Below are 25,862 nucleotides of genomic sequence, written 5' to 3'. Positions count from 1 at the left end.
GGGACTGATGGCCTTAGCAGCTATGTCCCATAAGATTTCACACACATTTGAACATTTTTCCATATAAGACCCACGTAGATCAATAGCGAGAAGCTCCAAGCATCAGAACAGGGAACTGTCGAGTTATCACATACATCAGGTTCCGGACGTGCTGCCGTATAAATTTTCCAGTTTGCCTAGTAAGTCCGGAAGTGGCAGAAAAGTATGCAGCCGTAGCATCAGTTGAAGAAATGAATTTTCTACGACTGCACGGCCGAATTCTACTAGACCGGCAAACTCGCCGCGAAAATACGTTGCCGGAAAAAAAAGATGGTGCTACACCTAGAAAGACGACGTCGATTTCGATCCGATGGTCGCATATGCCACCTGGGGGATAGTAGACGGTAGACGCCAACATATAACGTAGCGGCATAGCTACCAGATGGCCTTCTGTGTCTAACCTTTAATAGATAATGCTCACAGCCAGCAGGATCAGTGTAGTAAATGCCGTGTGGCTAGGGCCTCCCGTCGGGTAGACCGTTCGCCCGGTGCAAGACTTTCGAATTGACGCCACTTCGGCGACTTGCGTGTTAATGGGGATGAAATGATGATGATAAGCACAACACAACACCCAGTCCCAGAGCGGAGAAAATCTCCGACCCGGCCGGGAATCGAAGCCGGGCCGTTAGGTATGAAATCCCGTCGCGCTGACCATTCAGCTACCAAGAGCGAACGGCTCAGTATAGTGCAAACGTGTGAAGCAAGCAGGCAACCAAGCCACGGAGACACCTCGTACTGCCAAAAGACAACTGAGCTATACAAATATCTGCATGAGTCGATATCAGGTACTTCAGTGCCGCTTCTGCCGTTGATCTGTAAATGTAATCATTTCATATACTCCATACGCGCTGTTGGAACAAAAAATCTCGAGTGAACTGGAAACCTCTAAAGGATGGACTATTTTTTTTTCCGGCGGTGTACGGAGGCATATGTCAAACCACCAGTTCGTAGTTTCTGCGTGTTCATGGCCTTGGGGCGATACTCGTAGGTGCGAGGATATAGATGGCAGTACTTCGGCACACTAACTCGTTATCACAGCGAACAGACGTACTAAGGAGCGACCCTGATGGTACTGGTCTCGGTGCTGGAAAGATACACTATCTGATCAAAAGCGTCCACCACCATAAAAAGAGAGGGAAAATTTTTTTGTTAGTGCAGAAGCAGTTTCTCTGAAGGACCCAGAAACTAAGAACGTGGACCAGTCTTTGAATGTCACCTGAGTAACAAATCCATCAACGACATTTGAGCCCATTTAAAGGTTGAAGCAAACAAAGCGCTGTATCATGTGTGAGATACAGAGGCGAGCGAGTGCGCCGGGACTTACCCCAGTTCACTGCTAGTAGCGCCACGTCACCTTAACGCGTCTGCATGTAGCGCACAAGTATTGCACCACAATTTAGTGTGAAATGATAAATCAAAATTTATGTTTAAAACTTTGTTAAATTACAGTTTAGTGTAATAATGTTCCAAATACCAAGTCTTCATGTTCTAAACTTAACAGTTTACGGAAAAATGCCGTTTTAAGAGAAAAATCATAGGCGCTAAATAATGACGCTAGGAAGCCAGAATTTGGTCAGAAGGTGCAGTTAGAAGTTATAAATAAGTGATGCTGGTTTCGAAAACCATAAAACAAAAATTAATGCCAGAATCCACGTTTTTCGGAAAAATCAGAGGAGCTAAATAATGGACTTAGAAACTAGAAAATTTGTTTTGTGCTTCAGTACACCCAAAAAATAATTACATAGAGTCCATGTTAACCTACCTTTTATAGTTTTTGAGTAATTAAATAAAAACTAATATTGTAACTAAAATGTACCTAAGTGTTGTAGATTAAGTACTTGAAATTTTAATGATAGAGGATTTTGTTGGAACCATATGATCAAATCTATCAAATAATAAAGCTACACCAAGTTTAAGACTTGTAACATAAATAGCAACTGATGTAAGTCTTAGCAAAGGTATGGTTCAGAGGTAACAATCTACCATTAGTTCCACTAAATAAATTCTGTTAAGCAAAGTTTTCATTCTAGCGAGCTGAAACTTTCTACGTGCTTTCAAACTGCTTTTCTGCATACCAGGCAAAAATTAAGAAGTTTCTGAAGTAATTGGTAACTATATTATTAAAGATTATGTGCCCGAGATAGCGGTCGTTTGTAGACTGCCACCGTATGCAAATAGACAGAGACAACAGATGTTTTCTCGGCAGTCCGCACCGGCACCTTATAAATACAGCCCCTGAAGCAGTAGGAAGGTTCACTTCGCTCTCAGACATTGTGAGGTCCACGCCAGTTAAACGTCTGGTGGCGCTCTGCCTCTGATGACGTAAGAGCCGCGATGTGACAAGCGCGTATTTGGCAGTGAAAACGGATAGTGAACTCGCGAGGACTGTACACCGTCCTGGATCGTTTAGAATTCGGTAAAGTAACTGCTAGTGTGCCGTCCGTGTCAAATTCAATTCCGCGTGGCAAGTGGTGAATTTATTTCCACTTTTATGGCGAGCATTATTTTTTGAACATATATTGCGAAGTTTCAATTGAGTGATGTTAGTCAGGGCGAAAAAGAATCTGGTAGGAAGTTACCGTAGTGGTCATCTCTGAACTGCTAAAGGCGCTGTTAGATTAGAAAGACTTGTTTTCAATTGAACATAACGTAATTTTAAGTGTTGTTTGTGAGAAACTTTAATTAAATTAAATTTTGATTGGAACTTTAAACTTTTACTGAAGTCATAGTCCTGATACCGCAAAGAAATGGGAAATAGACACTTTTCTTTCAGTGGGCTGGGCCAGAATGTGGCCGTGCACACTGGAACTAAGCTCAGTATGTTTCCCTTCGCTTTCTGGCTGACCACCAAATTAGTTGCCAGGCTCACGTGATTAAAGACGGCATCAAAACTTAAAGCCATTGAAGTAACTTACTCGCCGTCCCACAAGGTGCACAAGGCGGCTGTCGGTAATGTGATTCTGAAGTGTAAACGTAAGAAAAGAGCCACATACAAACCAGGAACAGTAAGACTTCATTTACTGAGGTCCAGCGACAGTCGTGCATTAAGGCGGTTTGTTGTACAAAATCGTATGAAATCAGCGGAAGAAATCACTCGAGAATTGCAAAGTGCTGTCTGCAGTCCAGCTACTACAGTGACTGTGCCTAGGGGGTTAACAAAGCTGGGTGCAATGGTCGAGAAGCTTTCCACATGCCACACTTTTCTGTAGCGAGTTGTAAGTGATGCATGACGTGGTGTAAAGAGCAACAACGCCAATAGACAGTGGATGATTAAAAACGAGACATTCGGAGTGATAAATCACGCTATAATCTGCGGCTGTCTGATCGAATGGTATGGGTTTGGTGAATGTCTGGAGAACGCTATTTGCCAGCATATGTAGTGCCAACAGTGAAACACAGATAAGTTGGTGTTATGGTATAGGGATGTTTTCATGGTCATGGAGCGTTCCACATTTTCTCTTGAGAAAAGGCTAGACGTGAGAGGACAGCAATAGATATTACTGCATTGTGTACCACGCACAGCAGTGAAACAGTTCGGGGAAGATGACTCATTGTATCAGCATGACAATGCACTCTGTCAGAAGTCAGCATCAGTGGGGCAGCTGTTTTTGGACAGCAATACTCGTATTCCTGAAATGGGCTGGCCTGCCCAGAGTCCCGACCTGAACCCAATGGAGACCCTTTGAGACGAGTTATAACGTTGACTCCACTCCAGATCTGGCATCCAATGTTCTACCTGCTCCGGCTCTAGTCCTTGTGGAAGAATGTGCTGTTATTCTTCCACTGACATTCAGACATCTCACTGAAGTGTACCCATCAGAGTTCAAGTGGTCATATACGCGAAGGCTGGACATACCTCATTCAAACAACCACTTTTGATCAGACGATATGTGTTCACACATTCAGGGGGAAATTCTGAGGAGCAACAACTAACTTCGAACACTATCCCGAGTCATCCGAGCTTATTATGCGTTCTGATAAAAATTAAACCAGTATTTATCCACGTCAATACCGCGTCTATTACGCTGTTTGCTTGTCTATTGAGAGACAGCGTGATTTGACTACTACTCTGAGCGGCGGTAAATTCAAATTGGTTCAAATGGCTCTGAGCACTATGGGACTTAACATCTATGGTCATCAGTCCCCTAGAACTTAGAACTACTTAAACCTAACTAACCTAAGGACAGCACACAACACACAGCCATCACGAGGCAGAGAAAATCCCTGACCCCGCCGGGAATCGAACCCGGGAACCCGGGCGTGGGTAGCGAGAACGCTACCGCACGACCACGAGATGCGGGCGGCGGTAGTTTGAATTGCTAAATCATGACGACGCAACTACTGAGTGGGTAAGTGATTACTGCGTTTTTATTAGCATTTGTGAATTCGAGATGTTGCTTGCATTACGCACACGAAAACAGCTAATTGGTTCTGCATTTATATTATGTTTCCTGCTGTTACAATATTTACAAGCTCGGAGTGGACCGTTCATGTGGACGTTCCATCCTCTCCAAACAGTAGAAGTCCAGCGTGGAAGGTTTTATCAAATTCAGTTCATCTAAGGGTTGGAATTCTGTTTGTTTGCCTTTCTAGTTGAACTCCGGCTAATGTCACCGCTTCCGCTTGAGAGTACCATGCAAATATTTTTACAAGCGTGGTTGGCATTTACTGAGAATGTGGATGCCTCATATCATAGTCTTCCGTGCGCTCTCGCCACTCAGCTACTTAACATGTCTGTATTTGCAAAGTTAAAATACTGATTTCAGACCGATTCTAAGAAGAATACTACACGCCACTCGAGTAATCTATAATCTCGATAATCTCGGATATATCATTTGGCGAATAGCAGTTTCCTTCCCTGGCTCTTTCTTTCACAAATTTTATTTAACGGTAGTTACAGCGTAATTACATGTTTAAGCGAGAGTGGTTGCCACGGTGATGATAAGAGCTAACGTGTGGGAGTTAAGGCGCTTGTAGAATTCTACTCCCGATGACGGATATCTTGGCTCTCTGAACTGACGTTATAGGTAACGAGGGCGAAAGTGTAAGATCAGTTCTAGTCATGATTCCAAACATGTTCCAATTTTTCATCTGTTTTACGAGTTATTTCATTTCTAAAGCAGAAAGTGGCGAGGAAGATTAATCTTTAATGCTGAGCAATACACCCTGTTATTATTTCCATTCGTTCAGAAGTACCCTATTTAGTGTGAGTTGAAAAACCGAACCGTACAGTAAAGTAAACAATCACAATACGTAAGTTAACGAAAAGAGGTAAAAGAAAGTTGTAAAAATAGCGAGTATCGCACACAACAACCCTGGCTTATTATGTACATATAAATGTATAATTACTCGAATTCTGTCACAATGTATAAAATGAAATTATGTTAAACACAGCGTTTGTTCCATCTTTAATAAATGCTTCTTGTCGATTTTTCGCGCTTCGAAAATAGCTGGAAACACACTTATGTCCGTGGGAAATAAGTGGCTAATATCCGCAGCAAGGCCAGTCTGCGGGATATTTGAAAAATTAGGAAGTCATAGGAAACGTAGCATCGGTGTAACTCTGCCTGTTTCAGACACTAAGCTGCCATTAGCGCTAGTTATTGAGTAACGTCGCAACAGTAACATGGCGACGCAGAAGGTAACACACGACGTTTTCTTCTTTTCTTCAGTTACATTGTGAATTAATACCAGGTGTTCTAGAGTTAGAATTTTCTCGTCACACTTTCTTTCGCACTCTTAGGAGTAATATATTGGTCGCAAAGACAATTTTTGGAGATATCTTAGTAAGTGCATGCTATACTATGAGCCGGTCCGGTTCCAGCACGTTCTCTCACCGCTGCTTATTTTATATCTAACACGTACACCACCTGTCAGGTTCTTGGACGGTTGCGTGCGTTGAGAGCTATTGACAAGGGATTTCAAATTAATTCGTTATCTCTAGATTTCCAGAAGGCTTTTGACACCGTACCTAAGAAGCGGCTTGTAGTCAAATTGCGTGCTTATGGAATGACGTATCAATTATGACCTTTCCCGGCTTGCGTAGAGCCAAGATGGCCTGCATCCACCACAGTGCTTTGGCACACGTGTACTCCTGTGTCTCAGTTGCAGCAGGTGAAACCTCCCCTTAGAAAAATTAGTGAATTACTGTGATGGTAAACCTCTTACGTTATTTGATTTTCAAACAGCTGAGCAGAACTGAACGTACTCAGACATTTCTCACTTTACTTAGTCTGATCAACACTAAACTGACACACAATATTTTTAGCGCAACGCAATCTGACTTTCAATAATCGCTACAAAATCATGGCTCTGAATAACAATAACCTATACCTTTCATGAATCACTTACCTCACAAAAATCTTCGTTACTCGAACTACTGTAATACAGCGAGCGTCAATACTGCCAGCTAAATAAAGGATTCTAACTACTGGAGGCACTAACTACTAATAGGCGTAGTTAGCAAATGAAAGATTTTGATAGAGAACAAACAATGTATTTACCTTAGTAATGTTCAAAAGTGATCGTATATATATCAGTTCATGATATCCAGTATTACAAACTTACTCTTTCTGATGGACACACGTCCAGATCGTCCGCTCTCAAAATTCTGCCATCTCTCTCCCCACATCCACCACTGCTGGCGGCTCACCTCCAACTGCGCAACGCTACGCGCTGTTCACATCCAACTGCCCAACACTACAATAGCAAATATTCCAACAATACAAACCAGCCACAGGCTTCACACAGCACAGTCAGTGATTTTCATATAGAGCGCTACGTTGCGTTACCAACATAAAAACCTAAACAGCCTACTTACACAGGGTGAGCTGTTTCGATGGTTGCGGAGGAGGTACAGGCAAGCAGGCTGGAAGGAGAATTTGTACAGCTCTGGAAGTAGCGTGCCAAGCAAGCGGTTTGACGTGTCCGGTCTGTGATACGTGGCCTACGTCGCGTGGCCCGTTCCGGGGAGTCCGAAATTTCTCGCTATGCAGGGCCGTTCCGATTCGTGTCTTGGGGGAAATTGAAAAACAGCAGGTTAGAGGAACGGAAAAGTGCGGCCGTACGGAGCCGCGAGACGATAACTGGCAGTAGGAGGAACGTTGCAGACCGAAGGGCACGTTTCACTGTTGCCTTCCAGCTTCAGGGAGGAAAGCGGCGAACAACTTGCTCCCGGAAGCAGGCTCCCCCCTAGCCTTTATTTAAAAGACCGGGCGAGCAGCTTCTGGAGGTCTGAGACAATTCAGTTCTGATGTGACACACCTCCTAGCGTGGGTGTCGCATCTCGCAGTCCTGCGTTTCCGCCGCTGTATTTGTCTAAGGGAGAGACTGCTAGTGTTCGGTGTCTACGATGTGAGTTTTTCTGACGGTAAGTGGTTATTACTGCGACTATAATCCGTCGACGCTGGCTTTTCTTCCTGAACTGAAAAAATAAATTGCTTTGCTTATCCTGTGGGTCACTGAGGTTGGCATGTTGCTTGGAATATGACTATATGAATCTACGCTTTGTTTTAAATTTATATTTTCTGCGGTTTGGAAGTAGGTTATGTGGTTTTCGAGGGGCATGAAAGGGAAGCAGTGGTTGGGAAGTGAGTGAGACAGGGTTGTAGCCTCTACCCGATGTTATTCAATCTTGTATATTGAGCAAGCAGTAAACGAAACAAAAGAAAAATTTGGAGAAGGTATTAAAATCCGTGGAGAAGAAATAAAGACTTTGACGTTAGTCGATGACATTGTAATTCTGTCAGAGACAGCAAAGGACTTGGAAGAGCAGTTGAACGGAATGGACAGTGTCTTGAAAGGAGGATACAAGATGAACATCAACAAAAGCAAAACGAGGATAATGGAATGTAGTCGAGTTAACTCAGGTAATGTTGAGGGAATCAGATTAGGAAATGAGACACTTAAAGTAGTAAAAGATTTTTCCTCTTTGGGGAGCACAATAACTGATGATGGTCAAAGTAGAGAGGATATAAAATGTAGACTGGCAATGAGAAGGAAAGCGTTTCTGAAGAAGAGAAATTTGATAACATCGAGTATAGATTTAAGTGTCAGGAAGTCGTTTCTGAAAGTATTTGTATGGGGTGTAGCCATGTATGGAAGTAAAACATGGACGATATATAGTTTGGACAGTAAGAGATTAGAAGCTTTCGAAATGTGGTGCTACAGAAGAATGCTGAAGATTAGATGGGTAGATCACGTAAGTAGTGAGGAGGTATTGAACAGAATTGGAGAGAAGAGGAGTTTGTGGCACAAATTGAGTAGAAGAAGGGGTCAGTCGGTAGGAAATATTCTGAGGCATCAAGGGATCACCAAATTAGTATTGTAGGGCAGCGTGGAGCGTAAAAATCTTAGACGTACACCAATAGATGAATACGCTAAGCAGATTCAGAAGGACGTAGGTTGCAGTAGGTACTGGGAGATGAAGAAGCTTGCACAGGATACAGTAGCAGGGAGAGCTGCATCAAACCAGTCTCCGGACCGAAGAGCCGCGCGGGATTAGCCAAGCGGTCTAGGCGCTGCAGTCATGGACTGTGCGGCTGCCCCGGCGGAGGTTCGAGTCCTCACTCGGTGGTGTGTGTGTGTGTGGTCGTCCTTAGGATAATTTAGTTTAAGTAGTGTATAAGCTTAGGGACTGATGACCTTAGCAGTTACGTCCCATAAGATTCCACACACATGGAACACTCAGGACCGAAGCCCACAACAACAACAACAATGTGGTAGTCTCGGCCAGAGGATTGTGAGACGTGCCAGTCCGCGGTGACGTCAGGGGAGTTGAACTGATGCTCTAGTGCCAGATTTTGAGAAATCTGTTACCTTTATTGATATTTCTTGGTGTTTATTGTTAAATTCAGTATGTCTGAAGCACTTTTCCGTCTGTTAAAACTTGACTGTTTGTACTGCTGTTTGAAAGCCGATATCACATTGAAAATTTTAGTTGTGCAGCAATTTTCCCATTTAATATTTCACAGCTAATTTGAAGCTTATCTCTGTTTATTTTATAATTTAAAATTTAACTGGTCAATCTTAAACAAAAAAATTTGTTTCCTGTTATTTAAATATTCAATATTGGCTTTGAAGTTTAACTGGCTGTTCCTGAAATCTTAAGGGAAATTGGTATGTTGCTTCTAGTCTGCGTTTGTTTCAAAGTTGGCTTTTCTTACTAATAAATGCTGTTCACTCTTGTAGTCCGTTGAATGATGTTCAGTTCCCCACTCGTCCAGTCCTTCCACGTCCTATCTTATAAGCGCGCAGGTATCAAGCATCCTACAACACCAACTAGAAATTTTGTCTGAGTTATATTGTATCTTCGTATAGTCACTCATCTTATACAGCTTCGTGTTCAAATCGGCATCATCAAGAAAAAATCCCCAGAATTTTTGTCTTTCCTGTCGGTTAGGTCATTTATTTGTGAAGAAAATAGTAGTGGTCCTATCGCACTTCCCTGGAGCACTTCTAACGGTAACTTTGTCTCTGATGAACACTCGTCGTTAAATGCCACATACTGGGTTCCATTACTGAAGAAGTCTTCGAGTCACTGAGATGTCTGGGAACTTATTACGTACGCTCGTACTTCCGTTAAAATTCTCCAGTGGGATACAGTGGCAAATGTTATTCGGGAATTTATAAATATGGAATCTGCCTATTGCACTTCATCCATAGTTCACAGTATATCATGAGACAAAAGGGCAAGCTGAGTTTCACACGAGCAATGCTTTCTGAAACCGTGCTGATGTTGGACATGGGCTCTTCGGTCTCTAGGAAATTCACTATATTCGAACTCAGAATATGTTCAAGAATTCCGCAGCGAACCGATGTTAAGGATATTAGCCTGTAATTCTTTTGGTCCTTTCTTTTACCCTTCTCATATACAGGAGTCACCTGCACTTCTTCCCAAACGCTTGAAACTTTGCTCTAGGCGAAAGATTCGCGATAATTGCAAGCTAAGTGAGGTACCAGTGACTTAGAGTACTCCTTGTAAAACCGAATTGGGATTCCATCTGGACCTGGCGACTTATTTGCTTTCAACTCTTTCAGTTTTTTCTACAGGGGAGGGCCGGGGTGCTTAGTACTATGTCGTCCATATGGGACTCTGTCCGATGGTCAAAGGACGTTATGTTTCTACGGTTCTCCTGTGTGAACGATTCCTTAAGCCTGGAATTAAAAACTTTGGCTTTTGTTTTGCTGTCTTCAACTGCCACACCACACTGGCAACGAGTGACTGTATGGAAGCTTCAGGCCCGGTTAGCGATTTTACATACAACCAGAATTTTCTCGCCTTGCCGTCAGATCTTTTGCTAAGATCTGACAGTATCAGTTATTGTAGATCATTTCACAGACGCACAAACTTCTACTATACGTTGCCTGTCGTAATGTGCGCTGTCTTTTTTGAACCGAGAGTGCAGCAACATTTGCTTCCTCGTGAATTTCCAAATTTATTTGCTAAACCGCGATGGGTCTTTTCCGTCCTTAATCCACTTACTAAACACATACTTGTTCAGAGTTCGATATGTCATCTTTTTAAACTTCTCCCATAATTCCTCTATGTGCTTCGTATTGGAACTATGTGATTGCAATTCATTGTCTAAGTGAGTTGCTAAAAACTGCTTATCTACTGATTCTATAAGAAACAACTCTCCTTACCTTCTTGACTGAGTTATTAACTTTTGCTGCTGTGGTGACATCATGATCTCTAGTCTCCGTTTCTATACTGCCGCCATCGATAAGGTCCGGCCTGTTCGTAGCTACAAGGTCTAAAATATCTCCACAGCGTGTGGGCTGCAGAACTATCTCTTCAAGACCGTAATCGGGAATCGTGCCCAAAATTACTGTCTGCACTTCCTGCAATGAATGCACACACGTCCTAGTCTATACTCGGTATTTTAAAGTCACCTCCAACTATTAATGCATGATGTAAGTATTTACGTGCTACTGACTATAGACTTTCACTGAATAACTCTAGAACTTTCACAGCGGAATCGGGTGACAGATAAAAGCATCCAACAATTTACCTGCTTTTAACCAGACCTGTTATAAGCGACCTGGTAACTTTACTGACACACATAATTTCAACCTCAGTAGAGATAATACACTCCTGGAAATTGAAATAAGAACACCGTGAATTCATTGTCCCAGGAAGGGGAAACTTTATTGACACATTCCTGGGGTCAGATACATCACATGATCACACTGACAGAACCACAGGCACATAGACACAGGCAACAGAGCATGCACAATGTCGGCACTAGTACAGTGTATATCCACCTTTCGCAGCAATGCAGGCTGCTATTCTCCCATGGAGACGATCGTAGACATGCTGGATGTAGTCCTGTGGAACGGCTTGCCATGCCATTTCCACCTGGCGCCTCAGTTGGACCAGCGTTCGTGCTGGACGTACAGACCGCGTGAGACGACGCTTCATCCAGTCCCAAACATGCTCAATGGGGGACAGATCCGGAGATCTTGCTGGCCAGGGTAGTTGACTTACACCTTCTAGAGCACGTTGGGTGGCACGGGATACATGCGGACGTGCATTGTCCTGTTGGAACAGCAAGTTCCCTTGCCGGTCTAGGATTGGTAGAACGATGGGTTCGATGACGGTTTGGAAGTACCGTGCACTATTCAGTGTCCCCTCGACGATCACCAGTGGTGTACGGCCAGTGTAGGAGATCGCTCCCCACACCATGATGCCGGGTGTTGGCTCTGTGTGCCTCGGTCGTATGCAGTCCTGATTGTGGCGCTCACCTACACGGCGCCGAACAGGCATACGACCATCATTGGCACCAAGGCGGAAGCGACTCTCATCGCAGAAGACGACACGTCTCCATTCGCCCCTCCATTCACGCCTGTCGCGACACCACTGGAGGCGGGCTGCACGATGTTGGGGCGTGAGCGGAAGACGGCCTCACGGTGTGCGGGACCGTAGCCCAGCTTCATGGAGACGGTTGCGAATGGTCCTCGCCGATACCCCAGGAGCAACAGTGTCCCTAATTTGCTGGGAAGTGGCGGTGCGGTCCGCTACGGCACTGCGTAGGATCCTACGGTCTTGGCGTGCATCCGTGCGTCGCTGCGGTCCGGTCCCAGGTCGACGGGCACGTGCACCTTCCGCCGACCACTGGCGACAACATCGATGTACTGTGGAGACCTCACGCCCCACGTGTTGAGCAATTCGGCGGTACGTCCACCCGGCCTCCCGCATGCCCACTATACGCCCTCGCTCAAAGTCCGTCAACTGCACATACGGTTCACGTCCACGCTGTCGCGGCATGCTACCAGTGTTAAAGACTGCGATGGAGCTCCGTATGCCACGGCAAACTGGCTGACACTGACGGCGGCGGTGCACAAATGCTGCGCAGCTAGCGCCATTCGACGGCCAACACCGCGGTTCCTGGTGTGTCCGCTGTGCCGTGCGTGTGATCATTGCTTGTACAGCCCTCTCGCAGTGTCCGGAGCAAGTATGGTGGGTCTGACACACCGGTGTCAATGTGTTCTTTTTCCCATTTCCAGGAGTGTATTTTTGTGAACTGCAACGTACACTCACCCTCGTATGGCATCTAATCTGTCCTTCTGATAGATGTTCCATGACTCACTAAATATCTCAAAGTTTTCCACTACGCATCAATCAGGCTTCATTAGTCCATTTTCCTTCGTTTTGCCTATCATCTGTAAGGAACGCATGTTTCGTTCCATGTGATCTGAAATTTCAGTATACAGGCAATAATTTCACTTTAAATCGCTCCGAATCCATTCACTGTTGTACGGAAGAGAAGAATAAATGACAACGTAACATTCTACTGTTTCGACGTACAGTACTCTAGTGCGTCGACTCTGTCGTCTTCCACGCGATCGCTGATGCAGTGTGAGAGAAGTGATGATGCGTGCTAACATATTTTCCGACTCGGAGGAGAGCTGATTGATGCAGGGGAGAAAATTTTTATGCGACGCATGAAATATGAGCCTCTCGCGGCCCAGTCCTCGGCGCCACGTTCTCCGTAATCCATCATTCCCACTTTTCCTCCATTCCACCACTCTTCAGAATTGATAACTCAGCCTGGTCGCATTCTCGAGTGTTTCATGTAACAGTTTATACATTGCATTTGCGTTTCGTTACTCTCCAATACACGCACAGCCCTGGTCTAGCGATTAGACGAACATTTTTACGGCGTTAAGGCTTAGACTCTTACTAACTCTGTTTCTTTATTATATGGGTAAGTTCGTTGATTTACCGAAATTGTTTCTATGCAATTAAGGACTACAACGGAAAATTCTCTCAAAATATTATAATTAAGAAACAACACAAAATCCTGAATATCCTGAAGAGCTCTAGAATCTTGGAGAAAATACAACGGAGGTATCTACATCTACATTTATACTCCGCAAGTCACCCAACGGTGTGTGGCGGAGGGCACTCTACGTGCCACTGTCGTTACCTCCCTTTCCTGTTCCAGTCGCGATGTTTCGCGGGAAGAACGACTGTCTGAAAGCCTCCGTGCGCTCTCTAATCTCTCTAATTTTACATTCGTGATCTCCTCGGGAGGTATAAGTAGGGGGAAGCAATATACACTCCTGGAAATGGAAAAAAGAACACATTGACACCGGTGTGTCAGACCCACCATACTTGCTCCGGACACTGCGAGAGGGCTGTACAAGCAATGATCACACGCACGTCACAGCGGACACACCAGGAACCGCGGTGTTGGCCGTCGAATGGCGCTAGCTACGCAGCATTTGTGCACCGCCGCCGTCAGTGTCAGCCAGTTTGCCGTGGCATACGGAGCTCCATCGCAGTTTTAACACTGGTAGCATGCCGCGACAGCCTGGACGTGAACCGTATGTGCAGTTGACGGACTTTGAGCGAGGGCGTATAGTGGGCATGCGGGAGGCCGGGTGGACGTACCGCCGAATTGCTCAACACGTGGGGCGTGAGGTCTCCACAGTACATCGATGTTGTCGCCAGTGGTCGGCGGAAGGTGCACGTGCCCGTCGACCTGGGACCGGACCGCAGCGACGCACGGATGCACGCCAAGACCGTAGGATCCTACACAGTGCCGTAGGGGACCGCACCGCCACTTCCCAGCAAATTAGGGACACTGTTGCTCCTGGGGTATCGGCGAGGACCATTCGCAACCGTCTCCATGAAGCTGGGCTACGGTCCCGCACACCGTTAGGCCGTCTTCCGCTCACGCCCCAACATCGTGCAGCCCGCCACCAGTGGTGTCGCGACAGGCGTGAATGGAGGGACGAATGGAGACGTGTCGTCTTCAGCGATGAGAGTCGCTTCTGCCTTGGTGCCAATGATGGTCGTATGCGTGTTTGGCGCCGTGCAGGTGAGCGCCACAATCAGGACTGCATACGACCGAGGCACACAGGGCCAACACCCGGCATCATGGTGTGGGGAGCGATCTCCTACACTGGCCGTACACCACTGGTGATCGTCGAGGGGACACTGAATAGTGCACGGTACATCCAAACCGTCATCGAACCCATCGTTCTACCATTCCTAGAGCGGCAAGGGAACTTGCTGTTCCAACAGGACAATGCACGTCCGCATGTATCCCGTGCCACCCAACGTGCTCTAGAAGGTGTAAGTCAACTACCCTGGCCAGCAAGATCTCCGGATCTGTCCCCCATTGAGCATGTTTGGGACTGGATGAAGCGTCGTCTCACGCGGTCTGCACGTCCAGCACGAACGCTGGTCCAACTGAGGCGCCAGGTGGAAATGGCATGGAAAGCCGTTCCACAGGACTACATCCAGCATGTCTACGATCGTCTCCATGGGAGAATAGCAGCCTGCATTGCTGCGAAAGGTGGATATACACTGTACTAGTGCCGACATTGTGCATGCTCTGTTGCCTGTGTCTATGTGCCTGTGGTTCTGTCAGTGTGATCATGTGATGTATCTGACCCCATGAATGTGTCAATAAAGTTTCCCCTTCCTGGAACAATGAATTCACTGTGTTCTTATTTCAATTTCCAGGAGTGTATTCGATACCTCATCCAGAAACGCACCCTCTCGAAACCGGCGAGAAAGCTACACCGCCATTCAGAGCGCCTCTCTTGCAGAGTCTGCCACTTGAGTTTGTTAAACATCTCCGTAACGCTATCACGGTTACCAAATAACCCTGTGACGAAACGCGCCGCTCTTCTTTGGATCTTCTCTATCTCCTCCGTCAACCCGATCTGGTACGGATCCCACACTGATGCGCAATACTCAAGTATAGGTCGAACGAGTGTTTTGTAAGCCACCTCCTTTGTTGATGGACTACATTTTCTAAGGACTCTCCCAATGAATCTCAACCTGGTACCCGCCTTACCAACAATTAATTTTATATGATCATTCCACTTCAAATCGTTCCGCACGCATACTCCCAGATATTTTACAGAAGTAACTGCTACCAGTGTTTGTTCTGCTATCATATAATCATACAATAAAGGATCCTTCTTTCTATGTATTCGCAATACGTTACATTTGTCTATGTTAGGGGTCAGTTGCCACTCCCTGCACCAAGTGCCTATCCGCTGCAGATCTTCCTGCATTTCGCTACAATTTTCTAATGCTGCAACTTCTCTGTATATTACAGCATCATCCGCGAAAAGCCGCATGGAACTTCCGACACTATCTACTAGGTCATTTATATATATTGTGAAAAGCAATGGTCCCATAACACTCCCCTGTGGCACGCCAGAGGTTACTTTAACGTCTGTAGACGTCTCTCCATTGATAACAACATGCTATGTTCTGCTTGCTAAAAACTCTTCAATCCAGCCACACAGCTGGTCTGATATTCCGTAGGCTCTTACTTTGTTTATCAGGCGACAGTGCGGAACTGTATCGAAAGCCTTCCGGAAGTCAAGGAAAATAGCATCTACCTGGGAGCCTGTATCTAATATTTTCTGGGTCTCATGAACAAATAAAGCGAGTTGGGTCTCACACGATCGCTGTTTCCGGAATCCATGTTGATTCCTACATAGTAGATTCTGGGTTTCCAAAAACGACATGATACTCGAGCAAAAAACATGTTCTAAAATTCTACAACAGATCGACGTCGGAGATATATGTCTATAGTTTTGCGCATCTGCTTGACGACCCTTCTTGAAGACTGGGACTACCTGTGCTCTTTTCCAATCATTTGGAACCTTCCGTTCCTCTAGAGACTTGCGGTACACGGCTGTTACAATGGAGGCAAGTTCTTTCGCGTGCAATGAAATTCGCGTTGGAATTTTCCTGTTCTCATAGTAAAACGTAACGTAAAACATAATGTTGTCTGGCGTTTACAATCTATGATGTTGCTGAAAGTGCATGATTTTTGGCTCGACAACCTTTTCGACTTCACCACATATGGTGAAACACTTAGAAGAATCGGAGATTGTAGCTCCAAAGTATGTTTAACTGAAGATGAGAACATGATACTGAGGAGAACCGATTCCAACATAAAAGTCGGATACACAAGATAAAAGAAGACGTTTACAGATCTGATACGTTCTTATCGATATTTTTGAGTAAGCTAGTGGCGGTTCTTCGACATGGAGCGTTGTTGGTACGCGGCGAAAGGACGCTCGCTACTTCTGCGTGGTTGGTTGGTTGGTTGATTTGGGGGAGGGGTCCGAACAGCGAGGACATCGGTCCCATCTGATTAGGGAAGGATGGGGAAGGTAATCGGCAGTGCCCTTCCAAAGGAACCATCCCGGCATTTGCCTGAAGCGACTTAAGGAAATCACGGAAAATCTAAATCAGGATGGCCGGACTCGAATTTGAACAGTCGTCCTCCAAAATGCGACTCCAGTGTGCTAGACTTCTGCATATGCTGTCTTTGAAGACAGGGTGTAGAAAATACCTGTGACTTCCAATGAGGGTTTGGGGCATTTCAGTGCGGAATGGTTCAAATGCTCTGAGCACTATGGGACTTAACATCTGTGGTCATCAGTCCCCTAGAACTTAGAACTACTCAAACCTAACTAACCTAAGGAGATCACACACATCCATGCCCGAGGCAGGATTCGAACCTGCGACCGGAGCGGTCACGCGGTTCCAGACTGAAGCGCCTTTAACCGCACGGCCACATCGGCCAATGCGGAATCCCGCCGTGAAAAATACTTCAGTGAGATGTATAAAAAATAATGCGGACTGTTGTGGCTGTTATTAACATGATGCAGTGGAAGTTAAAGGTGAGCTGCCGTCTGGTTTACTACCACGTTGGCCCAAAGGCTAGTAAACACACTGCTGGTGTGCATCCAACATAACAGTGCTCCTGGGAACTCGGCTGTATCAAAATTTGTGTGTTCTTTTATTTAAATTCCAAAGGGAGTGCCAGCAGTAACTTATGTGCGTTTTGTTGGTTTGATTTATCTTTAACTACTGCACCGCCTGGGCGGTATCTTGCCGTAAACGGCTTATGTGTAGCCGCTTGAGCTAATGCCCAGTTTAAACGTGTACGCTTCTGCGAAACGGGTCGTGTAGTTAACGAGGTACCGCAACGTTGTAATTATTTGGATGTTATGATGTGGTGGTAATACTGTTTTTTTCTGTTTTAGTGCTCTAAAACTTAATTGTCCTACTGCACTTTTCAATCCACTGGGACGAATGTTGGTATCTGTGAAGTATTTAAGTATGACTATAAGAGTTTCTGAACAAAGTTTCAGTATGTGGCCTTGATGTTTGAGATCAGTGTCTGCCCAGTAATTTTTGTATAAATTACCGAGTTGTAATTCGACTCATGTTACTGTTATTTTATCTGTATTATATGTTTGTTCTGCTTGTTGGTGCCTGCACACTATTTTGTTATTAGCGGCTTCTGATCGAATTACTGGCGATTTTAAATAATTTTGTTGTTAAGTTGTTTGTTTTAGTCACTGAGACTCCTTGAAACGTTTTTGGTCTTAAGTTATTTCTTAAGTTAGTAGCACTTTTACGTACTGGATGGTTGTAATTAAACTGCAGTTGCTCATGGAATTTAAGTGTGAGCTGTAATTATCGCATGACAGCGAAACTTGGTAGTTTTTAGCGTTTACGCGAAACCGATTTACTGTAGACAAAAATTGGTTCCAATTTCGAACACCAGATGCAACTCTGGCGTTGTACAGCATCTCGTCGACGTCTACGGTGCTCATATTGAAAAAAATTATGTTAGTGATGGTTAATAATAAAATCAACATTGTGTCTTTCTCACTTGGCTGATCTTTTCTGTCGATGCCCTTTCGTAATCCATTGCGTTTGGTTCAAATGGCTCTGAGCACTATGGGACTTAACATCTGTGGTCATCAGTCCCCTAGAACTTAGAACTACTTAAACCTAACTAACCTAAGGACATCACACACATCCATGCCCGAGGCAGGATTCGAACCTGCGACCGTAGCAGTCGCGCGGTTCCGGACTGAGCGCCTAGAACCGCTACACAACCGCGGCCGGCCCATTGCGTTTGGAAACATTTCTGTACCTCTTATTTCCATCCACAGCGTCAGATTTGCACTTGGTGGCCAAAGCTGGAACCAATTTTTTTCAAGCAGAGGTCGGATCTACTCACCAGCGTGTGCCTTATGTAAACTGCACGAGTTGAATAATTTTGAGAATTTTTTTTCTACTGGGAGCGGGCTTACTCGCTTACAACTCCCGGTTTCTCGCATCCCTAACTACTTCAAATTCCGTGGGATGCTACATTCGCATCAATGCTGTTAGTAAGCTCCTTGTGTTGATCACTGAAAACTGTTTTCACAGTTGACGCTGCAATCTGGGAACTGCTCAGATCGTTAGTCCAATGTCACCTACGTTAAATGCCGTCGAATACCGAAGTAACTGATGCTGTACTACTGCACAACCAGCAGAAGAAGAAAATGTAGAGGTACAAAATATAACACTCACTAATAGAAAGAAATATGTTTTACACACACAATTTGTTACTCGCTGTATCATTTACGCGCAGCTCAAGGACTGTACTTGTTTCCGATTCAAGGGTTTTAAGATTGAACCTTTCATGGAAATCACAGCTGTAAAATTATTTTAAATTGTATTAATTTTAATTCCTATCTCTACAGTGGAATAAAGGAAATGGGTCAAGGAAGAGAGGGTTGTGCAAAAGTAAGAGAAGAGAAGAGAGACTGGTTTCAACAGAATAATGGGATCAAGTGCACCGTTTCAGTTTTCAAACAGTGATTACGATTTTCTGTTATTTGAAGTTAGTGTTTTAATTCATGAGTCTCAGAGAGGGTGAGGGAGTGAATTCAGCATGTATGGGATGTATGAGCCTTGGTATTTGTTAATAATGAAACATCTATTGCATAGTTTGGCCATTTGGCAACAAACCGTAAATTTAAGTATAGTGTTAAGGAAACCGCTCGTATAAGTATGATGTTGCCATCAGGCAAAAACTTTTTCACTGGAGCTGGTTTCATAAAAAAGATATGTAATAGAGGGTTCATGATGAATCAGCATTTAAATTATATTGTGTAAATGAGCACTAAGTTACGTACATGGTATGATATGATTGAGGAACGACTGAGCGTTCTTAAAAAGAGGTATATGCACGAGCTCTTCTCGAGAAGCTATAATAGCATGAGAAACTATGTTACGGTGTTCTAGTAATTTTTGTAAAAGTTGAAATTTCCTTTCAGTGAGTAGTTGACTGGTTCGGCTAAGGAGACCAGGTGTAAACAACGTTTCCGGTATTTTTTAGAATTTTGGTGAATGTGGTAACTATTTTCCTATGAGTCAGAAAATCCTGCATGGCGTTTAATGGTGTAGAAGTTCAGAAATTTCGAATTACTGAACGTTGGTGAAGTGCGCGCTATGAGCGACCATACAAAACTGATAGACGTTGTGTGAACTTTGCAGCATTTTATTGACTCTCAGAAGTTGTGGTTATTTGACCAGTAGGTCGTCAGTTCTAAATGTATCCTGGCTGCTATTCAGTGTTCTGTGTACGTGATACCGATAGTACAAACTATGAGCAAGTATGTGTTTCTAAGTCAAGTACTGTGTTAGGGAGGTTTTGGTAGGGGCTATTGGGTCCTTATAAAGAGACTACTGGAGACAGATTTTAGGCAAGAACTTCTTTCAATTAGCAATACGAGCCAGACCTGCTGTAGACTACACAACGTTTCATGCATCCTACTGACTCTTATAACGTATTTTCTTTTAGACCTTTTTTAACTGCTGCGGTCCACTATATAAACTAAATTTTAGGTTGATTGTGAATTCCATAAAACTCTACTATTTCTTTACTTATTCCGATTAGCTTCTTTCTTTCAACATGCCCAAGGAATTTTAGCCTCCGTTTTTCATCTTAATAAATGTTGATATACTTCTAAATTTCCTTATTTTTTCCTAGAGTGCCGACAACTTTCCTGATTATTTTTTATTCTGTTTAACTCCCTCTGCTTAGCATTACTCTTTCAGTCCCATAAAGCCGCTCTCGTTTAGTGACCGATATGTAGTGTCCCAGCCTTGTAGATTTGGAGATGAATTTTTTGTTGTAAATGTGACAGCTATTTCCATTTTGTAGCAATGAGTTTCACAACCTATGAATCCTTTCGTCTAAGTCTTTGATTTTAGAATCTTCCTAGATTTTGCCGTATTTAATTTTTAGAATTTTATATGCGGAATTATTTTTATAGAACTTTATTGTTAATATGTCATATCTGTGTTATGCACTCTGTTTACTTGATACGTACAATATGTCTTCTTCCGTTTCTCGGCCAGTCAAGTATATCACTCTCTCTTTCCGTGGCATACAAAAATGCTAATCATCCTCTGTAATCATTACGCACCGTGTTTAGTATTGTTACTGAAACTGTTATCCAGCTGCAAAAACATGTATCGTTAGCTTGTTGAAAGTGGTTACCGAAGAGATATTGCCATATATACCAAGATAGTAGCTAACAGCATTATAAAAGCATATAACATGTAATTAGACACGCACTGTCGTTTCTTCAAGCAGATGACTTTACAGGTTCGTATCTACATATTCTAACAATGGACAAGTACGCAATGTCTGTGGAAAGCAATAAATGAGACCACGCTATACGGAACTGTTTATAAAAGGCTTGTATGAATCGCAATATGATTCAGGTCATGTATTTCCGCGTTTTTCATTACGATACGAAAAATTGATGAGCAGAATAATGGAAAAGTGTAAATTCCGCGCTTTGTCACATCAAAGATTCACACCTTAAAAATATCAACTAAAAATAATCGTATTGGACGGATGCTGAGCTTAATAATTTAAGTGTAAGACATTAGCTCTCTCGGTTTTCATGCGTCGAAGTTCCCCTCCACAATTTACGAGGTGTCGATTGACAGTTTACGGCGAAACAGTAGCCTACCTGAAATGTACGAATGGGACAAGAGGTGAATTATTTATACGTGCAAATTTGTCGGAGAGAGGTATGATTTTGACTTTTCAGTTTCCACGATGTCAACAGCGAAGGAACGAACGTTAGCGAGCAGTTGCCATCGAAATAACCAGAGACGAAGTGTTAACTTTTTTGGGAAAAGGTACCGGGAGAAACTGGAGACTACGTTTCCAGGAAGTACACCAGTCTCTTTTGACTTAGGAAATCACATGAAATCGAAACAAGATAGTGTATTTCATATCTGCACTGGTCCAATAAAACAGGGGTGCCGTATCAGACTATTATACCATATAGTTGGACATATGAGGATCAAGAGTGACATATTGACGAAAAGTAGATTTGCAGATTTTATCTTAGTAATGAATCATTTTTTCTTCTCTTGTGATTGAGCAGCTTACTATACCTGAGCTAAGGGCACTTGACTCTTCGTTTCTACGCTTACTTCTATGCAGGTTTTACGAATTTTTCGCTCAATAGAAATTTACCTTCATCGTTGTTTCTCTGCCATTACTTTTAAATATATGAGTGATATCTTCTTTTCGAAACGTTACATGATTTCTTCCAACTGCTTCCTTCAAATATAATGAAATCCATTCAAGTTTATTTTCCTGAATTTATTGTACTAATTCAGTTTCAGTCTGACCGGTACACAATTTTATTCCATATGTCTGAAAGACTGACTGAGCACATACAAAAGTCAAAACAATCTACGGGGAAATTGAAAGATAGGGTGGTAACATTAAGAGTACAATTAGAATTTCACTTTTAAATGCTGCGGAGTGAGAGTGGATACGTAGAAGGCCTCTACGAAGTGTGTGGGGGACTCGTCTGACGACGTGACAGGAGAAACAGAAATCTGTAAGGACGATATTAGAATCAGAACTGAAAAGATCTCTGGTAGACTTGATATCAAATAAGGCGGATGGGATAGATAAAATTCCATCCGAATTTCTAAAATCATTGGTAGAAGTGGCAACAACGCGACTGACTATTTTAGTTGGTATATAGAACCTATGAGACTGGAGACGTAACATCAGCCGTTCGGAAAAATATCGTCCACACCATTCCAAAGATACCATGGGAGATAAGTGCGAGACTCTCGCAAAATTAACTTAACAGCTCCTGCATTCTAGTTGCTGACAAGAATAATATACTGGAGAATGGTGAACAAAACTGAGTATCTGATGGATGACCGTCAGTAAATAGAAAGGCACCAAAGAGGTAGTTCTTACGTTGCGGTTGACATTGGAAGCAAAACTGAAGAAAACTCAGGACACGCTCATAGGGTTTCTCGACCTAGGAAGAGCATTCGGCAATATTAAATGGTGCTACATGTGAGATGTTCGAAATTTAGAAAAGCGTAAACAGATTTTGGAAATTTGTGGTAAGGTCTTATGGTACCAAACTGCTAAATTCATCTGTCCCAAAGCTTACACACGATTTAACTTAAACTAACTTACGGGAAGGACGACGCACGCACCAATGACCGAGGGAGGACTCGAACCTCCGACGGGAACAGCCGCGCGGGCCGTGGCAAGACACCCTTAGACCGCGCGGCTGCACCGTGTGGAAGTCGTTGCTCCTGTTGTCCTTTAACTGAAACTGGCAGTCCTTTCAAACGGAAATACTTTCGTAATCTCGGCGGTGAATTAGCCGGGCCAGCAAGCAAATAACCTTTCTGTCAATGTCTACTTCAAACTCAAAGTACAACTCTAACTCCACTTCACACGCAGGTGACCCTTAGAACATCTGCTGTAAATAATGGTACCGACCTTCCGTCCTGTGTAACACCGTGTCAACCTCGCCGCATCAGCTCCACTTGCAAACAGCCACAAGACTCAGCTAGTTCTTGCATTCGCTGGAGGTGACAAGCCAAAGCACGAAGCGCGGACAGCGCTTAAAGCGTCATCGCACGACCCACAGGCGCCTAGTGGCGCGCTAGGGAAGGCATTATCAAGAGAGCCGGCCGCGGTGGCCGTGCGGTTAAAGGCGCTCCAGTCCGGAGCCGCGCTGCTGCTACGGTCGCAGGTTCAAATCCTGCTTCGGGCATGGGTGTGTGTGATGTCCTTATGTTGGTTAGGTTTAAGTAGTTCTAAGTTCTAGGGGACTGATGACCACAGCAGTTGAGTCCCATAGTGCTCAGAGCCTTTGAACCATTATCAAGAGACAGGGCGCCGATGAGTTTGAACATCGATAGTGAACCGGCTGATCTCTGACGCAATGTCAGAATTGTCGTTCCCCTGCGTTTCTGCCACTAGGCAGCTCTTTGTACTACTTTCCACCCTGGATACACTCAAATCAAATTCTCCACCTCAGCCATACGACTATGGAACGCGCTCCCCTGTGATCTGCGTCTTATCCAGAACCACTCAACATTCAAGAGGGAACTCAAAACTTACATATTAGGGACGGTATAGCCACCATTGTTGTGCCCCTCTCATCTCTTTCTTTCTCCTCTCCATCATAGCTTCGAATTTTACCATTCTGTTTCTCTTCCTCTACCCTAGCTACCTCTTGTATATCTGTTTCACCCCATTCTATCGTCTTATGTCTCTGCTCGATGTGAATAACTCACAAGCTGCAAGAACATAACGAGAAAATTCCCAACTAGCAATAGGACTGACATTCATAAAAGAAAAATGTTTTCTTTCATATACATAGTCTTTACTATTATTGATTGTTAAAATTATTTTTTGATTGTTATAATTATCCTTATACAACTTTTATAATCTCTATTTTTTCTTTAACATTAATACTGTATAAAACGTGGTATTTCCATAATGTTTTGTACAAACTGAAATTCGTTCAATCTGAGTATGCCAGGTTATATGTAAGAGAGGGCCTGAATCAGCTACAAATTTAAAGATCTGTTCTTCTTATCATATCGCAAAGGCACAATAAGTAAAATTTCGTTGACTTTGCAAATATCTCCGGTATTGCGATGTACGACGGGCGTTCAATAAGTAATTAGTTTCTCAAATGAGGCTGGTTTTATTCCGGATTCCAACACATCATATTATTCCCCACTCTTTTGGCCACAAAAACCTATTTTTGAACCTTATCTCCGTTCAGTGAAACGGCCTTACGCCACCTTAGTGGGTGGGTTTGTATGTGTGCGTGGTACGACTCTACTGATATCGACGCGGAGCCAACGTGTTGCTGCGTCAATAATCCACCCGTCATCCAAGTACTGCTTCTAGCGGAGTGCACCGTTTATTGTGTCAGACAGATGGAAATCGAAAGATCCGACATCCGGGGTGTAGGGTTGATGAGAGGCCTTGCGTCGTCAAGGGGTGGGAGATGTTCGGATACATTTTTTGGCAACTAACACGCGGTTTCTCCGGTTTCCTGAGAGCAGCACAATACACGTCGGAGATGATCGTCGCACCATGAGGCAAGACATGAAATAGAAAAACCCCATAAGAGTCCCAGAAGACCGGCTGAGGACGCGGCGTTGAACTTTTTCTTCGGAGGACAGGTGGTGTGGCGTCACTCCATGGATTGACGTTTTGTTTCAGGTTCGAAGTAATAAACCCATCTTTCGTAGGCTGTAATGATGTTCGGCAAAACGCTCAATCAGTTCCCCACAGATCGTCTTTCGTTTCTCTTTATGGTCTTGTGTAACGCGTTTAGTAACTCAGCGGGCACACACGTTTTATTACCCTAATTGGCGGACGAGTGTGTCAGTACTACCAACAGATACATCCACTTGTGCAGCGAGGCGTTTGATTGTAACCCGATCAATCACCTCGAATGAGAGTGTGCGCACGTTTCAACATTTCCGGAGCCATGGCTGTGTTGGTCGACCGGCACGAGGGATATCGGGCAGGTTTGCGCGCCGTTGTTGCACTGGTGACAGGTGTCTCACCCAACGATTCACCTTGCGTTTGTTCACTACCAGGTCTCCGCAGAGAATCAGCAAGCGCCTATGAATATCTGCGACGCTCTGGTTTTCCTGCAAAAGAAACTCAATGACAGCTATCTGGTTCGAACGCAAATCCGTCGCAGACACCATTTTGGAGACTACCTGCAGCGCCACCACCCATCGAATGGCAGAGAAAAAATATTTTTGCGTTACTTAAAAGACGCCCCTCGTCTACATCTACGTCTATGTGATTACTCTGCTATTCACACTAAAGTGCCTGGCAGAGGGTTCAATAAACCACCTTCAAGCCGTTCCTCGAACGGCAAGCGGGAAATCGAGCACTTAAATTTTTCCGTGCGAGCCCTGGTTTCTCTTATTTTATCGTGATGATCGTTTCTCCCTATGTAGGTGGGTGGCAACAGAATGTTTTTGCAATCGGAGGAGAAAACGGGTGATTGAAATTTCATGAGAAGATCCCGTCGCAACGAAAAACGCCTTTGTTTTAATTATTGCCACTCCAATACACGTATCATGTCTGTGCCACTATCTCCCCTATTTCGCGATAATACAAAACGAGCTGCCCTTCTTTGTACTTTTTCGATGTCATCCGTCA

This window comes from Schistocerca cancellata, chromosome 5 (assembly GCF_023864275.1).
Source record: "Schistocerca cancellata isolate TAMUIC-IGC-003103 chromosome 5, iqSchCanc2.1, whole genome shotgun sequence".
Taxonomy (NCBI): Eukaryota; Metazoa; Arthropoda; class Insecta; order Orthoptera; family Acrididae; genus Schistocerca; species Schistocerca cancellata.
The sequence above is the reverse complement of the archived record's forward strand: the minus strand, read 5'-3'. Positions refer to the sequence as shown.